The following is a 12,259-nucleotide window of genomic DNA, read 5'->3' on the forward strand; positions in this document are numbered from 1 at the left end:
TGAATTTAATAGGTTTTTTAAATGCTAATTCCTAACTATAACTGGTGTGAAACCTATGGTTTTTTCAGTGAATTTCATAGGTTTTTTAAATGCTAACTACTAACTATATATAGGGCCTCAAACCTCTGAAATGTAATATTTTTTATAATGAATCCTATATTGTATACTTATATAATAATATATTTTTTTAAACATTTTTTTTGCCTTGGTGCGCTCCCGGTGCGCGCCCCGGTGTGCGCACTGGAATGCGCAGTTTTTCGGCGCCGGTTAGAGTCCCGTTAGCGCTATTGCCGCGAACGAAAACATCATCGTGACGTATCGCGCAGCCGCGTCCGCGTGATACGCACGGCGTAAGCGCACCCGGAAGCACTTGAGCGAATACGATCGCGCAACGTAAACAATCCGACACGCTTATGCGACGCGACCCGGGGCGCGCCCCCGGGGGCACGTCGCGTAAGCGCGTCAGGTCATGTGATGAAATAACACTTTTTATTGGTGCAGAACAGTTTTGGTTTCCAAATGATGAAAGCCCGGGTCATGTGACCTGAAAATAACACTTTTCATTGGTTCAGGACAGTTTTTTTTTCCAAATGATGAAAGACCCCACCTTTTTTCCTTATTCTGACTTTGTCCTTTGACTGAGGAAGACCTGTTTGAACATCTTTGAGAAATCATTTTTTAGTTTAAAATGGCTACAGTAGCAGCAGCAGCTGGAGCATCTGCACCACCACCACCATCGCCACCACCAAGAGGACCACCACAACATTACATTGGTGGTCAAGAAGAGGAGGAGGAGGAAGAGGAGGAGGAGGAGGGGAGAAGGTGGCTGCAAGAAGACAATACCCCATACAAGCCAAGGCAGCACATTGTATGGGACTTTTTTTCTATACCAGAGGACATGAAGAAAGTCAATGCGCCCAAGGTTACTTGCCTAATCTGTGGCATGGAACTTTCAAGGGGGAACCCTAACAAAAAATATTCTTTTGGTAATAATACCATGATTAGACACATGCAGCGCAAGGATCCGAACAACTAGTCTGCTGCAGACATGAGAGAACTGGCCAGTAACCCTCCCCAATCTTCAACCACCACCTTCAAAAGAAAGCAACCCACTCCATCGGGACCAGAGACAAGGGAGACGATCCCTTGCATACAACCACGGTTTGGGGAATTCAGAATTACATGTATTTTTTGTGGTAAGACCATCTCCTATGGTGAACAGAGCATAAAGCTCATCCTCCTTGCTGGTGACAACCACAATTGCCCCAAAAAACCCTAATTTTTTCCTGATTTTTTTTTTTGCTCAAGTTGAGCCATTTTGAATTCCCTGTTTTTTGTTTCTCCCCATAAAAATAACAAAAAAATATAAAATAGTTCATAAAAGCCTAAAATAGTACAAAATGTTCAAAAAACATTAGGAAAATATAAAACAACAAAAAGAAGAAAAAAACAGTTCTTTTTAGAACTATCTCCAATTTATAAAAAAAGGCTACATTTTTTAAAAACTCTGTCATTCTTTTTCTCCCCATGGTACACTCCCCGGTCCGCTCCCCGGTGCGCGTACCGGGCGCTCCCCTCGCGCAAATCGAAAAAAACCCAACATATTTTTTTGCCCCGCGGGGCCCTTTTATGGCCCCCACATCAAACCTAGGGGATCAGAGGGGGTCTACTCTGCCCCCTTATGGTCATTTCCCCCTTTGTTTTTGCCTCCTCTTTTGTCTCGATCTTACCGAGACACAAGATGGCGGCCGCTCCGGACTGTTTCGAATGTTTACAGACACCCAAGAGCCAATCAGCTTTCCTCGCGCAAGTCGCGTAGCGCGCTCGGAGCGCACCCCGGTGCGCGTACCGGAGCACAGCCATAGATATATATATTTTTTGGAACCTAATTACTCAAAATCCACTGGAGCACATATCTTGAGACATAGCAAAGGCACATCGGGCTACCAATCCCTACAATTTTGTCAAGTTTGGTGGAAATCCATTCAGCCGTTCGGGCTAAAAGTGAGGTCGACCGCCCTATGGAAATTAACATGGGGAAAACACGTTTTGGGACCCCCCTTTTATCTTGGCCCCTGCTTGACGAATCCCCCCCAAACTTTCAGGGAAGGACCGAAGCGCTGCGAGGCAAATTTGAGGAAATTTTCAGGCAGATTCCTCAACCGGCGCCAAAGTTATTCCCAATAGAATGTTGAGATTTTGCATTGAAAAAAATCCTAACTATAACTACCTACTGGCGACCGCCAGTGGGTAATATATATATAACGTAAAACTGAAACCTTGATTCGTGATAACATCTTGGCCCCGAAAATTCCTGCTATGGCCGATGACCCAAACAGTAAATTACGGGTCATCATGACTTATAATAAACAACAAATGGCCATCAGAAAGATTCTCAGGAAACATTGGGATTTACTGTTGAAGGATCCGGTTATAGGCAATGACTTGCTTAAAAGCAATCCCACTCCCTTGATAACTTTTCGGAAAGCCAGGTCCATGGGAAACTGTTTAAACAAATGCAATCCCGAGGTTAGACCCCCATCCAATTGGCTGTCCAAGCAAAAAGGTTTTTTCAAATGTCTCCTATGTAAAGCCTGTAAACATGCGAAAAATGTCAAAGAATACAGTGTTCCATTTTTGCCTGACCCTGTTAAAATTAAGCGACGCATAACATGCAAAAGTGAATATGTCGTATATGTGCTGGAATGCCCCTGTGCATTACGCTATGTGGGCAGTACAAAGCTACCGGTACACATGAGAATCCTGCAACATCTCAGGGCCATCAATAACAAGGATCAGGCTTACCCTGTAGCACGACATTTTCAAGCTAAGCATGACAGTGACAACACCTTGCTTCAGTACTTTGCTGTGGATTGTATACCACTTTCACGCAAAGGTGGCAATAGGGACAGTGCTTTAAGAGTACTAGAAACTAGATATATTTTGGAGTTTAATTCCAAGGTCCCAAATGGTCTTAACACCACGGAGGACTTATATACTTGTATATAAATCACAATATTTCTATTCTATTGTCTCCACACTGAACACTGGGATTTACAGGCTTTCAGGCTAACTTGTGAATGAATTAACTGTATAATTGTATAGTGATTTTTGCTTGTCAGCATGTCTCAGAATCGTTTAAGTCGCCTTTTAAATGTCTCTTGTTAGTCCACATCTCTGCGCTATACAATACATTTGAGTATCACTCGAATTTTTAAATCACTTATACACTGAACATTAGAGGATATCTCTGTTATTTGTACAGGGTCCAATATGGTTGTTGGTTATATTATATTTTTTCACTGTGGCACTTGTTATCACTTTTTTTTATTCGCCTAGACATTTTAGGCAGTGGATAACATCGATCCCTATATATCCTAGGACCTCTTTGCCTATTTTGAAGTGCTCGCCCACTTGGGCTTTATTTAAAGAAACAGCAAAATTCCAAAACTGCTTTTAAAGTGAATGGATACATATTAGAATTTTGGATGATTTACTCACAACATTGGAAAATCATCTTGTAATATATCTCTAACTTATTTTAATATGTATATTTATATATTTTTTATATACATGAATTGTTATTGAGATGTAATTATATGGATTATTATTTTTCTATATTATTATATAGGTGTATATTTATGAATTCATTTGTAAATATTATCCAATTTTATTGTATATAATATTAACATGAATTGTACATATGTATCTTAGTTGCGGTCTTGACTACATCTATATCATTGCACAGTCTGTTTTCTAACTTCATTGTGCAAATGTTACAGCTGTTTTGTATTACTGATAGCTTGTCACTTTAAAAGAGGCAGGGGTCCATGAGTAACGCGTCATGTGATCAAGGTCCAGGTCGGACCGAAACGCGTCATGGCGGCAGACTGATGCAGGCGAAAATTTTCTTTGAATAAAATTTCAAGAAAGCACGAAATACTGGGTCCGCGCTTGTCTATCCGAGTCCTGTTGTTGAGTGGATTCTCAAAGATAGAGTACTGGAGTATTCGTGTCAATTTGCTTCCTTTGACACTGGCGGATTACCCCTCCTTGCTTTGGGCGTTGTGGCATTGGAAGCAGCTGGTCTCGTTTCGGCGGGGCGTATTCATTGCTCTAGTGAAGAGCGAGCCACACGGAAGCCCCTGGACACTGTGGAGAAGTTTCTTCCTGGAAGCCGGAATCGAGGTAAACGGAGTCCTAATCTGTGTAACCTGGAGATATCCGGCGTGGGAGCAACAAATCAGATTGTCCAGTAAGGAGTGTGCATTGCGGGGAGTAGCAAGTTTAAAACTCCCGCTATTTAGAATTTAAATCGCCCGGATTGCATCATGGCCGCAGAGGCGTTACGCAGCCGAGAGGAGGCGGCGATCGACATTTTTTCTGATTCCCCGGCCGGGGGGTCAGTTGTGACGGCGCAGGAACAGAACGCTGCGCCCACAGTGAACAACAGCGCGAGAGAGACATTTCGGCGCTTGGAGAAACTTAGACGTGCGGAACAGTCTAAGTGGTGGGAAGAAAAATCACTCACTCGCTACTTGGAAGTGGGCAGGGTCCCCAGGGGATTGCGGATTACCCTAGCACCCAGTTACCAGAACCCGGACCCTGCCATGCTAGGAGAATGGGCGGACGCCAATCTGGAATCGTCAGCCAAATTACTCAGAATATTAGTTAAGTACGCTGCCAGCGACAGAATAAAAATACAAGCGCAAATTGACGCTTTGGAGGTGGAAATATCTGCACTTGAACAGAATGAAAATATTACCAAACTAAGAGAAGACATGCTTACCAGATTGCGCAAAGATGAAGATGCCATTAAAAAGCGCAAAGCGTTTAAATTTAACAGAGACAAATTAGATTATCAGAACGGGAACGTTTTTACATTTGCCCGAAGGTATGGCGCTGCAAAGAAAAAAAGCAACATTGCCTCCCAACGGAAAAAACAAGGTAACATCAGTGATAGTACACCTTCGCTCACATCCACTTCAGAACAAAGCGCTATCAGTGGGAGCGAAAATGAGGAGGAAGCCGGCCCTTCGAATCAACCAAAAGAGGGAGTTTTAATAATGTCTCGAGCAGAGGAAATAAATGTGCTCTGCCAGGATTGGAGAGGCAAGCTAAGACCCCGGAACAAACAACAGCAGCAAAAAGGCGCGCCAATGCGAAGCGAGGGGCCAGGCGCCAATGCAACCGGCAACGCAAACGAGAACAAGCCTCAAAAGAAGAAAACCGCGAAGGGCAGATGGAACCGAAAATGAATGAAGATAACCTGGCAAACACAGTGATTAATCTTTCGGAAACAGCACTTAATAAAGCGGAGTGCCAAATTTTGTCTCTGGGTCTTTCTTTTAGTCCCGAAAGTAACTTTAACTATTCGGAAACCCGAATGGATGTATTCCGTTTCATTCGGAAATTAAAGCTGAAAAAATTCCATACAACAAAAGGGAACAAATCTAGGGATGTTACACCTCAATATGCTACGAGCCCACCACTCATTTCAGCTGGTGATGTTAATCTTTTCTTTGATCTGCAACAACTTCAGGAGGAACAGACCGAACCCACTGGTGCTTTGGGGCTGGAAGGTATGGATTTTGGTTGTACGATCAAAACCCCATTTAAACCCAAATCAGTTTTCCTGCCAATTATGATGCATGACAACCTAGATCGCTTTCATGAATTGGTTGCCTCAGATTTAAAAGACCTGTACAGAGTCACGAATTATGGTAGTACCAATATGAACTGCAAGCAAAGGTGCTACATAGAACTTATGAAAAAACTTCAGGGCAATGATGATCTGGTGATCAAACATTCGGACAAGGGGGGCAATATTGTCCTATGGCCCAGACTTATGTACATGGATGAGGCTTATAGCCAACTTAACGATGTGGCATGCTACAAACGTAGTAATTTTCAAATCATGAAGGCATCATGGGTAGCGTACTATGGGAAATTATTGGCATGGAAAAGTAGTGGTCTGATTAGTAATGATGAATATTTGTTTTTATATAATGAATATCCTGCTGTACCATCAATTTACTTCCTTCCAAAAGTACACAAGAGCATGACGAAACCACCGGGTAGGCCCATTATATCGGGCATAGGCAGTCTCATGGAGAACACCTCCAAGTATGTCGATTTTTTCTTACAGGAATGGGTGCTTAACCTTCCATCTTATGTTAGAGATACCTCTGATTTTTTAAGAAAAATTAATGATATTACTTGGTCGGATGATCTTATCCTTATCACTATGGATGTCACATCCCTTTATACATCGATCGGTCATAAAGATGGCATTAGAGCGATTGAATATTACCTCAATCGCAGACCGGCATGCTTTACCCTGCACAACAAAATGCTAGTAGAAATGGTCAAATTTTGTTTGGAACATAATTACTTTTGTTTCGACAATACCATTTTTCAACAAATACGGGGAGTAGCTATGGGGGCCTGCTTCTCCCCCAGTTATGCCTGCCTCCATATGGGCTGGTGGGAGGAGCAGGTCTTAAGAAGGGAGCATGAAAATACTCTGAAGACATATGTCCCCTTATGGCTGAGGTACATTGACGACCTCTTCATTTTATGGAGAGGGTCAGAGGTAAAAGCTAGGGAGTTCATATTAATGCTAAATGACAACCTCTTGAATTTGCAATTTACTGCAAATATGAGTAAAACCTCTGTAGTCTTCCTTGATGTGGAAGTGTATATCAACAATAACACCTTAAGCACTAGACTCCACCGAAAGCCTACAGCTGGTAACTCTGTTCTCCACGCCTCCAGCCATCACCCCCAGCACCTAATCAACAGCATCCCCTATGGGGAGATGCTGCGGATTAAACGCATCTGTAGTGATAACAAGGAATGCAAACTGGCTCAGGAAAGTTGCAAGGAAAGGTTCCTTCAAAGGGGATATAAACCCGGAATCATTGACAAGGCTATACGTAAAACTGAAACCTTGATTCGTGATAACATCTTGGCCCCGAAAATTCCTGCTATGGCCGATGACCCAAACAGTAAATTACGGGTCATCATGACTTATAATAAACAACAAATGGCCATCAGAAAGATTCTCAGGAAACATTGGGATTTACTGTTGAAGGATCCGGTTATAGGCAATGACTTGCTTAAAAGCAATCCCACTCCCTTGATAACTTTTCGGAAAGCCAGGTCCATGGGAAACTGTTTAAACAAATGCAATCCCGAGGTTAGACCCCCATCCAATTGGCTGTCCAAGCAAAAAGGTTTTTTCAAATGTCTCCTATGTAAAGCCTGTAAACATGCGAAAAATGTCAAAGAATACAGTGTTCCATTTTTGCCTGACCCTGTTAAAATTAAGCGACGCATAACATGCAAAAGTGAATATGTCGTATATGTGCTGGAATGCCCCTGTGCATTACGCTATGTGGGCAGTACAAAGCTACCGGTACACATGAGAATCCTGCAACATCTCAGGGCCATCAATAACAAGGATCAGGCTTACCCTGTAGCACGACATTTTCAAGCTAAGCATGACAGTGACAACACCTTGCTTCAGTACTTTGCTGTGGATTGTATACCACTTTCACGCAAAGGTGGCAATAGGGACAGTGCTTTAAGAGTACTAGAAACTAGATATATTTTGGAGTTTAATTCCAAGGTCCCAAATGGTCTTAACACCACGGAGGACTTATATACTTGTATATAAATCACAATATTTCTATTCTATTGTCTCCACACTGAACACTGGGATTTACAGGCTTTCAGGCTAACTTGTGAATGAATTAACTGTATAATTGTATAGTGATTTTTGCTTGTCAGCATGTCTCAGAATCGTTTAAGTCGCCTTTTAAATGTCTCTTGTTAGTCCACATCTCTGCGCTATACAATACATTTGAGTATCACTCGAATTTTTAAATCACTTATACACTGAACATTAGAGGATATCTCTGTTATTTGTACAGGGTCCAATATGGTTGTTGGTTATATTATATTTTTTCACTGTGGCACTTGTTATCACTTTTTTTTATTCGCCTAGACATTTTAGGCAGTGGATAACATCGATCCCTATATATCCTAGGACCTCTTTGCCTATTTTGAAGTGCTCGCCCACTTGGGCTTTATTTAAAGAAACAGCAAAATTCCAAAACTGCTTTTAAAGTGAATGGATACATATTAGAATTTTGGATGATTTACTCACAACATTGGAAAATCATCTTGTAATATATCTCTAACTTATTTTAATATGTATATTTATATATTTTTTATATACATGAATTGTTATTGAGATGTAATTATATGGATTATTATTTTTCTATATTATTATATAGGTGTATATTTATGAATTCATTTGTAAATATTATCCAATTTTATTGTATATAATATTAACATGAATTGTACATATGTATCTTAGTTGCGGTCTTGACTACATCTATATCATTGCACAGTCTGTTTTCTAACTTCATTGTGCAAATGTTACAGCTGTTTTGTATTACTGATAGCTTGTCACTTTAAAAGAGGCAGGGGTCCATGAGTAACGCGTCATGTGATCAAGGTCCAGGTCGGACCGAAACGCGTCATGGCGGCAGACTGATGCAGGCGAAAATTTTCTTTGAATAAAATTTCAAGAAAGCACGAAATACTGGGTCCGCGCTTGTCTATCCGAGTCCTGTTGTTGAGTGGATTCTCAAAGATAGAGTACTGGAATATATATATATATATATATATATATATTACAATCCAAAAGTCAATAAACACGTACTCTCAGGGGTCCAAGAAACAACCAGGAGTTTATTCAACCATTCAATCACCCATACACCTTTTCTGCACTCATTTAATCATCCATATACCACTCCTGCACTCATCCAATCACCCATCTACCACTCATGCACTCATTTAGTCACCCATGCACCACTTATGCACTCATTGAATAATCCATGTGCCACTCATGAACTCATTCAATCATTTGCATACTACTCGTGTCCCCATTCTAACATCCATGTACCACTCATGCACTCATTCTAAAATCCATGCACCTCTCATACACTCATTCAATAATCCATACACTACTCATGCATATAGTATATGCATATTCAATACTCATATTCAATAATGCATGGGTCACTCATGCAGTCATTCAATCATTCATGCAATCATTCAATTATCCATGCACCACTCGTGCACTCATTCAATGATCCTTGCACCACTGGTGCACTCATTCAATGATCCTTGCACCACTCATGACATCTCAAATTACAACACTGATGACATTATCTAGTGAATGTGAGTGTTTTCTGAACATTTTGTGGGTTAAGCGTATATAATAAGGTACCACAAAAGTTAAAATAGTATACTTTGTGTACTACTGAGTGATTCATTTTATTTAGCATAGTTTATGTGAGTCGCTGTGTGACTGTATGTATCCGTTTATGATTGGGTGTCTGAGTGACAGTACAAGTGTTTGAGTAGGTGTGTGAGTGGCTGTATGGGTGTATAGGTGGGAATCTGAGTAGCTGTGCGGGTGACTTAGTAGCTGTATGAGTGGCTGTATTAGTAAGTGAGTGGGTGTGTCAGTGGCTGTATGGGTGAGTGAGTGTGTTTCAGTGACTATGGGTGAGTGAGTGGTTGTCTGAGTGGCTGTATGAGTTAGTGACTAGGTGGGTAAATGGCTGTATAGGTAAGTAAGTAGCTGTTTGAGTGAGTGTTCGGTTAAGGGAGTTGGTGGGTGAGTAGCTGTATGGAAGAGTGAGTGTCTCTGGGATTGGCTACATGAGTGAGTGTGCAGCTGTGTGAGTGGTTGTATGGATATATGAATGGGTGAGTAAGTGGGTGTGTGAGTGGTTATGTAGGTTAATAACTGGCTGTGTCGGTGGCTGTATGGGGGAGTGTGTGGCTGTGTGTGTGGTTGTATGGGTGAGAGACTGCCGGTATGAGCAGGCTCTATGAGTGAATACGTGGGTGTGTTAGTGACTCTATGGATATGTGAGCGGTTGTACAAGTACTTGTATGTGAATGGAAATGTGAGTGATTGTGTGGGTTTTTGAATGGGCATATGAGAGGTTGTTTGGAGGTGTGAGAGTGACTCTTTGGATGATATCATCAGTGATGTCATTTGATATGTCATTAGTGATGTCACTGACCATGTCATGAGTGATGTTATATGTGAGGTCATAAGCAGTGCATTGCATGGGTGTCATTTATAGTTAGCTCAGGTAACTAGAAATGTGGAATTTCACTGGAATTGTATGAGTGAAATGTGAGCCTAGCTATAATGTCCCTGTAACATTTGCTTTTTCAGTGAGTTTCTAAGTTTTTTTCAAATTCTATTTCCTAGCTATAAGATTTCTTTAACCTTTGTTTTTTTCACAAATTTCTATGTTTAAAAAAAAAATCTATTTCCTAGCTATAACGTCCCTGCAACCTTTACTTTTTTAATTTCAAATGTGTTTTATTGATTTTAAGAGCAAAAACCAGCCTCGTAGTACAATGGAGAGGCAATAGGCATATATTGCGAGCGAGACAGACAGACAAGTCTTCTCTGTACATTGAACAATAGGCGAAGTACTTATGCCAGTGCAAAGGTATAATGCCAAGGCGACAAATGGTAGGCGTTGTAAAAAGGCAAAACTGTAAAAACAGTACCCAGGAACCCAGGAAACCCACCCCCACCCCACCCCCACTTTCCCCCCACCCCTCCCACCCCAACCAGTGTGCCGTGCCTGAGAGACGTTCGTAGAAACAATCAAGTAATGGGTAGTGCAATGATACATGAGATCACAGAGGGTCATGTGTGGCTTTGGTAAGTCGCAGAATGCGGAGGTATCTGGGGCATGTGATTTCATTTAACTCTTTGGACAGGAGGGATAGCAGCGGGAGCCACACCTTCCGAAAAGTCGCTGCGGTGTGTGTGTAAGTGTAGCTTGGATCCGTTCCATCCCCAAAGTGAACCAGAGTTTGTGTAGCCATCCCGTGTGTGTAGGCCTGGTGGTCGAGCCCCAGAGTGATAGGACATGTTGTGTAGCTGCTTGCATGGCAATCCCCATTTGGCGACCTTGGATAGATTTCAGGGGAAAAGTGAGTGCATTTGGTAGGCCCAAGACGGTGTAGGCTGGAAATCTCGGGACTTCGGTGTCAAAGGTAGAATCAGTGTTGTCTAGGACTGTCTCCCAATAGTCCCGGACCTCACAGCAGTCCCAGAGGAGATGGGTCAAGGTGCCCCGTTCCCCACATCCCCTCCAGCACAATGCACTACGGGCCGGGTTCCCTTTAGTGAGATGCCAATACATGAATAGCTTCACAGCTGCCTCTCTGCCTTCCGTGTTGCGTGTGGTGTGTGATGCCCTATAATAGATGTAGCTCTGATCCAGCGGGTCAAGAGAAATTCAGTCTCATATGTACAATTCTACACCACATCACTCACCATAATTTATAAATTTATCACTAGGCCCATAAATGACTGAGACATGAATTTTGACCTTCTGAATCTTATGACCTAATTAATCTATCATAATAAATCACATTTAATTAAGTCACAATCATAGGCAATGGATTAACTAATGGTAACTCAAGGAAATAAACAAGACCAGCTTGTCATTTCAAAATCTATTTTTATTTTAAGCAAAATGCATTTTAATGTGAAAACTCTTTTATTAGCAATTTTTATTAAGCAGAATTATTTATTAAAGGCACATTTGTCTTAGCAGTTCGAACCAACGTCAGCATGAGAAATGCTCAAACCTTTTTATGAATTCCTTCAAAACCCTAATTCCCTAACTTAGCTAAAGAAAACCTAAAGGGAAAAAGTAAAGTCTCAAAGGATCTTACGTGAAACGAAAATCCGGCAGCGTTTCTGGAGCACAGGAACGAACAAACAGTGCTCTTAGCAAGGGGGCAATTCTTATACTTTTTTCCTATCTAAAACTAACTAAAAGAATACAAATATTCGAGCAAGACATAATGTGATTGGTCAAAAGACATCTCCTGATGTAGTCATCCGACTCTCGCATAGCAAGAGTCACGTTCTTTCAAGAGCGGCATTGTTCATTATTTTTACGTGTCGTTTGCTTCCGAAGGTAGTAACTTTTGACAAAACTTTACACGACTTCCTTCGTCCGTCCAAGCTTTTCCGCCGCTGAGCGTCAAAATTGTCCTTGACCATGAAGGAATCTGAACCAAATGTCCTTAGCTTCCACACAGCCTTGTTTACGAGCCATTCTCCAAGAATTAGTGTAGAAAAACATTTCCACATTCAATCGTTGCTGTGCAAGGCCCACTTTTGACAAAGCTT

This window comes from Lissotriton vulgaris, chromosome 6 (genome assembly GCF_964263255.1).
Source record: "Lissotriton vulgaris chromosome 6, aLisVul1.2, whole genome shotgun sequence".
In the NCBI taxonomy this organism is placed as follows: Eukaryota; Metazoa; Chordata; class Amphibia; order Caudata; family Salamandridae; genus Lissotriton; species Lissotriton vulgaris.